General features: G+C 63.7%; 1 long non-coding RNA gene across 2 annotated transcripts; it reads right to left on the reverse strand.

The window, feature by feature from the left end:
- Positions 1 to 693: 693 nt before the first annotated feature.
- LOC146592848 (uncharacterized) lies at positions 694 to 6,793 on the reverse strand. 2 transcript variants are annotated; one of them, XR_014896512.1, is made up of 3 exons: positions 3,419 to 6,793; positions 1,887 to 3,378; positions 694 to 1,712 (listed from the first exon to the last, which is right to left on the reverse strand). It is a non-coding gene; the product is annotated as an uncharacterized LOC146592848 (long non-coding RNA). The 2 variants fall into 2 exon arrangements; XR_014896513.1 differs by lacking the exon at positions 694 to 1,712 and adding an exon at positions 1,726 to 1,755.
- Positions 6,794 to 6,799: the final 6 nt, after the last annotated feature.

Below are 6,799 nucleotides of genomic sequence, written 5' to 3' on the forward strand. Positions count from 1 at the left end.
GCCGCCGGGGCTGTGGACCCCCCCGCTGCCTCGCCCCGGGACACCGTGAGCTGCGCTGCGGGATGTGCCTGCCAGGCCCTCCAAGCTCCCTGCGCTGGAGGCACCACTGCAGCCCCCGCACAGCCCCCCAAGACCTCCCGTCTCAGGGCGCTTTGCCACCAAAATCCACCTCACGCTCCCCTGGGCACGCCAGGGCTGCTCTGGCAGCGGCTGCCGCCTGCTCCGCTCCAGGCTCATCCTCACCGGCGCACGGGAGGTGACACAGGCCCCAGCCCTCCCCGCCGGCGCAGGACAAACCCCTCTCCCCAGCGTGGGACCTGGCGGCAGCAGCACTTCTGCCTCGCTCTGCCCCAGGGCAACCCCAGGCCCCCCCAGCGCCACCCCGGGGTGCAGCAGCCCGGCCCCCCTTTGCTCCCCGCCGCGGGGCAGAGCTGCCCGCCAGCCTGCCGCAGGTCCGGGCTCACGCACGCCACGCACCTCCGTGCACCCGTGTGCTGGGGGCTCAGGACCTGCCAGAGCGAGGCCTGAGGACCCCACCGCCGCCGYGGAGTGTATGTCCGCAGCAGCTCCYGCGGCTCCCTGGGAGCCGGAGGCAGTGGCACAGGCACAGCGCCCAGCCCGCTGCAGCGGGCACCGTCCCCCAGCCCTCCCCAGCACCACCCCCCCACACACACCAGACCGCAGAGGTGTTTGCAGACTCACCGTGTTTACAGCAGAGGTTACAAGCAGAACGGATATTGCTGGTGGCCCCGTCCCCTCTCCCGGAGTGCCGTGTGCCACGCTCAGCCCCACTCCCTGCCTGGCTGCACCATGGGACTGGCCCGGGGCTGGGGGCCGTGCTGGTCACCGGGCCGCTGGCTGCCCTCCCGCGGCGCTGGGCTCTGCAGGGCGCCACCGGCACTGGTGCTCAGGACATCGCCTCCTGCACGGGGCAGTGGGAGCTCTGAGCCCAGAGCACGTGGAGGCTGCGGGAACACAGCAAGGGGCCGCGGCGGCTGGCGGGGGCTCCGCRGGAGACGTGGGCGGCCTGGGCATCCCTGCCAGGGAGCCCTGGTGCCCTCCCACCCGCGGCCGTGCCGAGACTCCGGGCATTTCAGAGCCTGGGCAGGAGCGAAGCGACGCACAAATGGGACCAAATTCTTGTGTTTTAAAATGAAATCCTGCCCGCAGCCAAGGSAAAGTTGAGCACAGCACGAGGCAGCGCGGTGCGCTCTGGGGCCGGCCCCGGGGCTGCAGCGTGCAGGGAGAGCCGTGCGCCGCGGCTGCGCCCAGGGCTCCCCGGCTGCATCCAGGGCTCCCCGGCCGCGCGCGCTGCCGGCGTCACCCCGGCCCCGCTGGCGCTGCAGGTCGGGAGGGGGGCTCCGCGCAGCCCGGCCCCGCCGGCTCCCCCGGGCTCAGGCGCTTTGCTCGCAGGGCAGGTCTCCGGGCCCCGGCGGAGGCCGCGTGGGCGAGCGTCCCCCGCGCGCCGCCAGCCTGCCCTCCCAGCGCAGCCGGGCGCGCAGGCGTCCCCGACACCGCCGGGGCTTTCGGTTTCTTTGGGCTTCCCTTTCGGCGTCGGTGTTCCCTTCGCTTTCCCTCCGGCAGCTCCTTCAGCGCGGCCCCGGCGTTTAATGCTCCACCCCAGTAGCTCAGCGAAAAAGCCCGTATCCTCCTTCGGGGCACCGGGAGCCCCGGCCCGGCTCGGCCGTGGCCCGGGACGGCACCGGCGAGCTCTGCAACGAGANCGGCCGTGGCCCGGGACGGCACCGGCGAGCTCTGCAACGAGATCAGCCGCTGGCCTCTGCTGTCGCCGTCACGCAGCCGCACCAGGYGCGGCAGCAGCCGCCGCAGGGACGGCGAGGGCGACGGTCCGGCCGGCCGCCAGCCCCGTAACTGCCCCCACTCACCGGGCACAGAGGAAGGGTCTTCTAAGCTGGGCTCCTGCCTTCTCCTGCAACGCCACGGCCTCGGCGGTCCCCACGCCGGGGCTGGCAGCGCTGTGCCTCACCGGCGGCCGGGATGGTGACGAGCCAGCGCTGACGAGCCAGGAGGGAGCCAAGGAGCAGCGGAGGGAGCCCGGGGCACCAGCGGGGCCACGGGAGCGGCGAGCAGCCCGTCGCGGAGCCCCTCATCCCCCCACTGCAGCCCCCGCTCCCCTCGGGGGGGGGGGCCGTGCCGGGAGGAGCGCGGGTGAGGCGAGAGCGACCCGGAGGGAGGTGGCGACCTGCCCCCCAAGCGGCTAGCAGGAGGCACTAGCCACTTGCAGCCCGTGCCGGGTAGCACCCGCCTGGGGCATCCCGTGGGCCACCCCGGGGGGCTCCTGGCCCCATCGCTCCCTTGGGTAGGCGATCGGGGAGCAAGCCGGCGAGGTCACCCCTGGACCAGGCCCTTCTGGAGAGGAAAGGCAGGGACCGCCCGGCGCAGGGGAGGGCTGTCCTCCCCGGCAGGACGCTCAGAGCCAGCCCAATGCCCGCGGCGGCAGGAGGGGCTCCCGCTTGCCTCTGARGGCTGCAGGTTTCCCGAAGAGAACGTGCAGCTGAACGTGAACCAGGCCGCCCCGAGGAAGGGGGACCGACCCCTCCCGCGGCTGGACCSTGCTCGTCCCCCTGCCTTCCTCCTCCTGTCCCCTGCTCTTTCCTCTCTTTTACACCACTCTTTTACTCTCTGCCAGATCTACTTCTCTGCTCTGCAGCCTCTGCCTCCTGAGGATTTCAAGAGGGGCAGAAACTGTCTTCAGTTAGGCAGATGAGCCTCAGCCCCCAAATCCCTCCTGATCCCAGCCTTGCTGAGAGGAGGGAGGGGGAACRGTCAGTGGGTTCGTACGGAGAGGGTCAGGTGGGCTACGGCTGCTGACGGACTGGCTAGTGTTTCAGGTGCAAATTCACATTGCCTGGTGCGGGACTGAGCTGTTAATGCAAAGGAGGCAGCTAGGTTGGCGGACAGGGCCCCAGCAAGACTTCCCACGGAGCCGTTAGCGTCASACTGAAAGGAACAGGCTGCAGTGGTTAGTACGAAACCGAGCGGCTAGAGCGACTGCGGCCACAGAAACAGGCAGCGGACCGGCAGCACGATCAGCAACGACTCAATCTGGGCATTTCAACACAAAGCAGAAGAGCTGTTAGCTGTTAGACCGAGGCCAGCCAGGGACACGGGTTATGGCAGGAGGTCCTCAGCTCAGGGTTAGTTAACACAGCAGAAGGGAGGGAGGACAGAGAAAGAGCGAGCCGCTGGACCCGGGTGCAGGCCAGATCCACAAAATCACCTGGGCAAAACCACCCTGCCCGGCGGCTCTGCGCCTCCGGGGCGGATGGAGAGGAGCCTCGGCAGCTCCCCTGCCCGCGTGCCCTCCTCTCCCCCAGCAGCGGCTGGCTGCTGGCAGGGCACACGCCTGGCACACGCCTGGCACACGCCTGGCACACGCCTGGCACGGTGCTTTCGCCTGGCCACAGCCAGAGAAGAGCGTTTCCCCGTTGTCCCCAGGGCGCAGAGGAGCAGCGCTCCTCGGGCTGGCACCTGGCACGGACACACCAGTGTCTGTGCTGGGTGCACAGTGGTGTCAAACATCTACACCGGCTGTCACGGTCTTGGACATCCTTATAAACCGGACCTTCGCCCTGAGGACCGAAGTGCAGTTACAAACACAGAGGCTACCATCTTCCTCCTGGCGTGCAAGGGTTAGTTTTCTCCTGTTAGTAATCYCAGCAGTGCTGTTGTTAAAAGCCAGCACTTAATGCTGATGATGCTTTACCGTATATTTCTAGTTTGCATGCTAAAACAATGCAGATAGGCCAGATCCTGAAGCTTTAACCCCAGCAGAAAAAGGGTAAACGCAGTGGAAGTTTAACCTAAATTACAGACTGACAGAGAGCAAAAGCAAGGCCTCAAGACCGAGATGGCATTAGCAGCATCCTAACTCTATCAGACAACTTGATAGCAGAGTGCCCTCCGGCTGGCACATCACCGCTCACCTCCCACTCTTCCCCTCCCCTTCCACTGGGCCAGGGACTGGGAACAAACATTGCAAGCACCAACCAAATGGTTAGACTTAGCCCTTGGCTCCTTGCAGTTAGTTAGGATCACACTAACTGCAACGGCTTTCCACATGCATCAAGGTCACAAGATAAACTGCRGAGAGACAAAGAAACTGAAGAGTCTGAGAGCGCCCTGCATCCGTCCCGGAGGCCGGGAGYGCTGGCGCAGCAAGGCAGCGTGAAAGCCATTCCCAACGGCAGGTGAACTGCGACTCCAGGCAAGCCCTGGGCTCGGCTGCTGACGGCGCTTACGGAAATATCGCTGCTTTTTGCCTGAATCTCTCTGTGAACAGGTTTGCTGGACCTTTGTAGTAATTACCAATGGTTATAAGGAACATAATGATTGCAGCATTATCATATTTCCACTCAGTGTCTTTGCTTCATTTAACCTCATGAAATTTCTCTGAAAACAAAAGGCCAAYAGGCAAATTTTCAAAGCTCTCCCACACACACCTTGAGCATCTTCCTTTTCAGTGCACTTAATGGGAGACAGAGATGGTCAGCAGCACTGAAAATCAGACTACTGCAGGTGAATAACCAAGCGAGTCCCCTGGGGGTAGGAAGAGGCCGTTTGTTCATTTGTCATGGTGAACAGCATCAGATGGTTAAAGTGCAAAGAATATTTGTTAGTAGCAATAGAGAAACAAGTGAGGAAAGATTAGCACAGGCAGTTAGTAAACAAGCATGGCATAATTTGTCTTACTTAGGGAACGTATCTATTAGGAGACAGATGAAAAGCAGACGATTAGCTTGTTTAATTCAGTTCAGGAATGTGTTAGTAATAGAGAGAGATCTACCGGCTTAAAAAGGAACTGAAAAGCTTCTGCTGATAAAACCATTTTAGCATACCTCGTCAGCAACAGAATCCACACGCGGACCCCAGCACCGCTCACCGACAGCGCCAGGCAGAGCCCGGCTCCTCCCTGATCTACCTGCCCGGACCGGGGCAGCGCCGGGGCCGCGCCGGGGCCGCGGCAGCCGCAGCAGGCAGCCGCTGAGCTCGGGCGCCGGCAGGCGCTCGGAGGAGCCCCGCTCCCCGTCCCGCCTGGTGGAAGAGCTTGCGACACCTGGCTCTGCCTATGGATTCTGTCACCGATATGCCAACGCCTATGACGTTGCAAATGTACTTACCCAGCTTTTCCGTTCCCCTTTAAAGACATTATTTGCTGTCGAGTTAGTAGAAAGTGAAACACGACTGGTTAGTAGAGCATGCGCTAGAGCCAGTTAGTTGGTTAGTTCATTCACGAGTGACTTGCTCAGCATTCCAGCGTCGCCAGCGGGAGCGTCTGGGAAGGCGTCTCCGCGAGGACCCTCGCGGGGTTAGTACGTTAATAACGGAGCAGAGCGACACGCATGCACGGCTCGCCGCGGTTAGTCCCACCTGCCGGTGGGGGAAGCGCTTCCCGAGGGCTTAGCCTGCTTTGCTCTCACTGCAGCTTTCTGTACTAGGAGGCATTTTGGGGCTCTGCTACTGGGTCAAGATTTGGGAARGTGTTAGTGGATTATTTCGCCTACACAACGTAACATGCTTTCTGAATAACATGCTTTGCAAGGAAGGGGATCTGCCCCTGCTGCCCACATTCATAAGGTACAAAACACCCAGAGCAGAGCGCTCCCGTACTGCAGGTGCTTCCTGCCCCCTGTACCGGTGCACGTGAGGAGACGGTCCAGGCAGTGCCCTAGTCTGACTCAGCTTTGCAAGGCTCCAAGGCAGGGACGCTAAAGGAGCTGTAAGAAGCAGACAGGGAGTGGGCAAAAACATCACTGGAGCACAGTGAAATGTATGCTAGCAGCACCAGGAGCAAAGGCTGCAGGCTAATGGCAGCTCTGCAAGAGCAGGGCTCCTGGAGACAGAGATTTCTGCCCTGTGCCTCTACTGGCCTCCCACTGCCTCACGGAGAGGAGGAGGTCAAGTGGAAAAAAATCACGTGTTCTGGAGAAAATGTGCTCTGATAACTGATCCCCTCTCCATCACAAACTGCCACTCTGTGGAGGTGTTTGCCGGAGAGGACAGAATCCCAGCTAACGAGTGCGCACTGTTAATTTGCCGCCAGGCAGCAGGCAGCAGTCGGTTCTGCCCCGTGCCCAGAGACGCACTGCAGGGCTGGGAAGAGGCATCCAGGGCGGTGTCTGTCCCTCTGCTCCCCCCACGCCACGGGTCCCTGCTCCCCACAAGGCTGGCTCTCCGCTGTGGCACTCCAGGGCTGTAACTCCCGCAAACCGCCTGCCGTGACCGGCGCCTGCTCCCTGCCTTCCCGCAGCGCCCACCCCTCGCTCCGCGCTCAGGAGAGAACCGCTGGACGAGCCCGGCCGCCCGCGCAGCTGTSCGGCCGCCAGCAGCGCGCACGCCGGGGCCGCGGCGGCCCGGCACAGCCCCGGCCGGCGGCTCTGGGAGGACGGCACGTGCTAGAGCCCGCGTTCCTCACGCTGCTCCGCGGTGCGCCGCAAACCAAGCGTTTGCTCCAAACACACGTGCCAGAGCAGAGGCCGTTAGTGCCCCTGAGGTCCCTCCTCCCACCAGGACCCGGCAGCAGCAGTGTCGGAGTGAAAAGCACCAGGGCTTTGCTGGTGAACGGGACTCAGGGCAGGACAGGTAAGCAGCGGCCCAAGCTAGGCAGGGACAGCCTGGCGCCCCTCGGGCTCCGACTGTCGCACCCCGGGGAAGAGCCCTGGGAGTCCCGGGAGCAGGGAGAACAGGGCAGCAAGCCTCCCCGCCCGCAGGACCTCCTCGGGCCACCAGCGCCCGCCCGACACCCGAGCTCTGCCCTGCCCGCGCCCCGCAGCCGCGC

Source organism: Rhea americana, unplaced genomic scaffold (assembly GCF_003343005.1).
Source record: "Rhea americana isolate MKP2758 unplaced genomic scaffold, rheAme1 scaffold_315, whole genome shotgun sequence".
Classification (NCBI taxonomy): Eukaryota; Metazoa; Chordata; class Aves; order Rheiformes; family Rheidae; genus Rhea; species Rhea americana.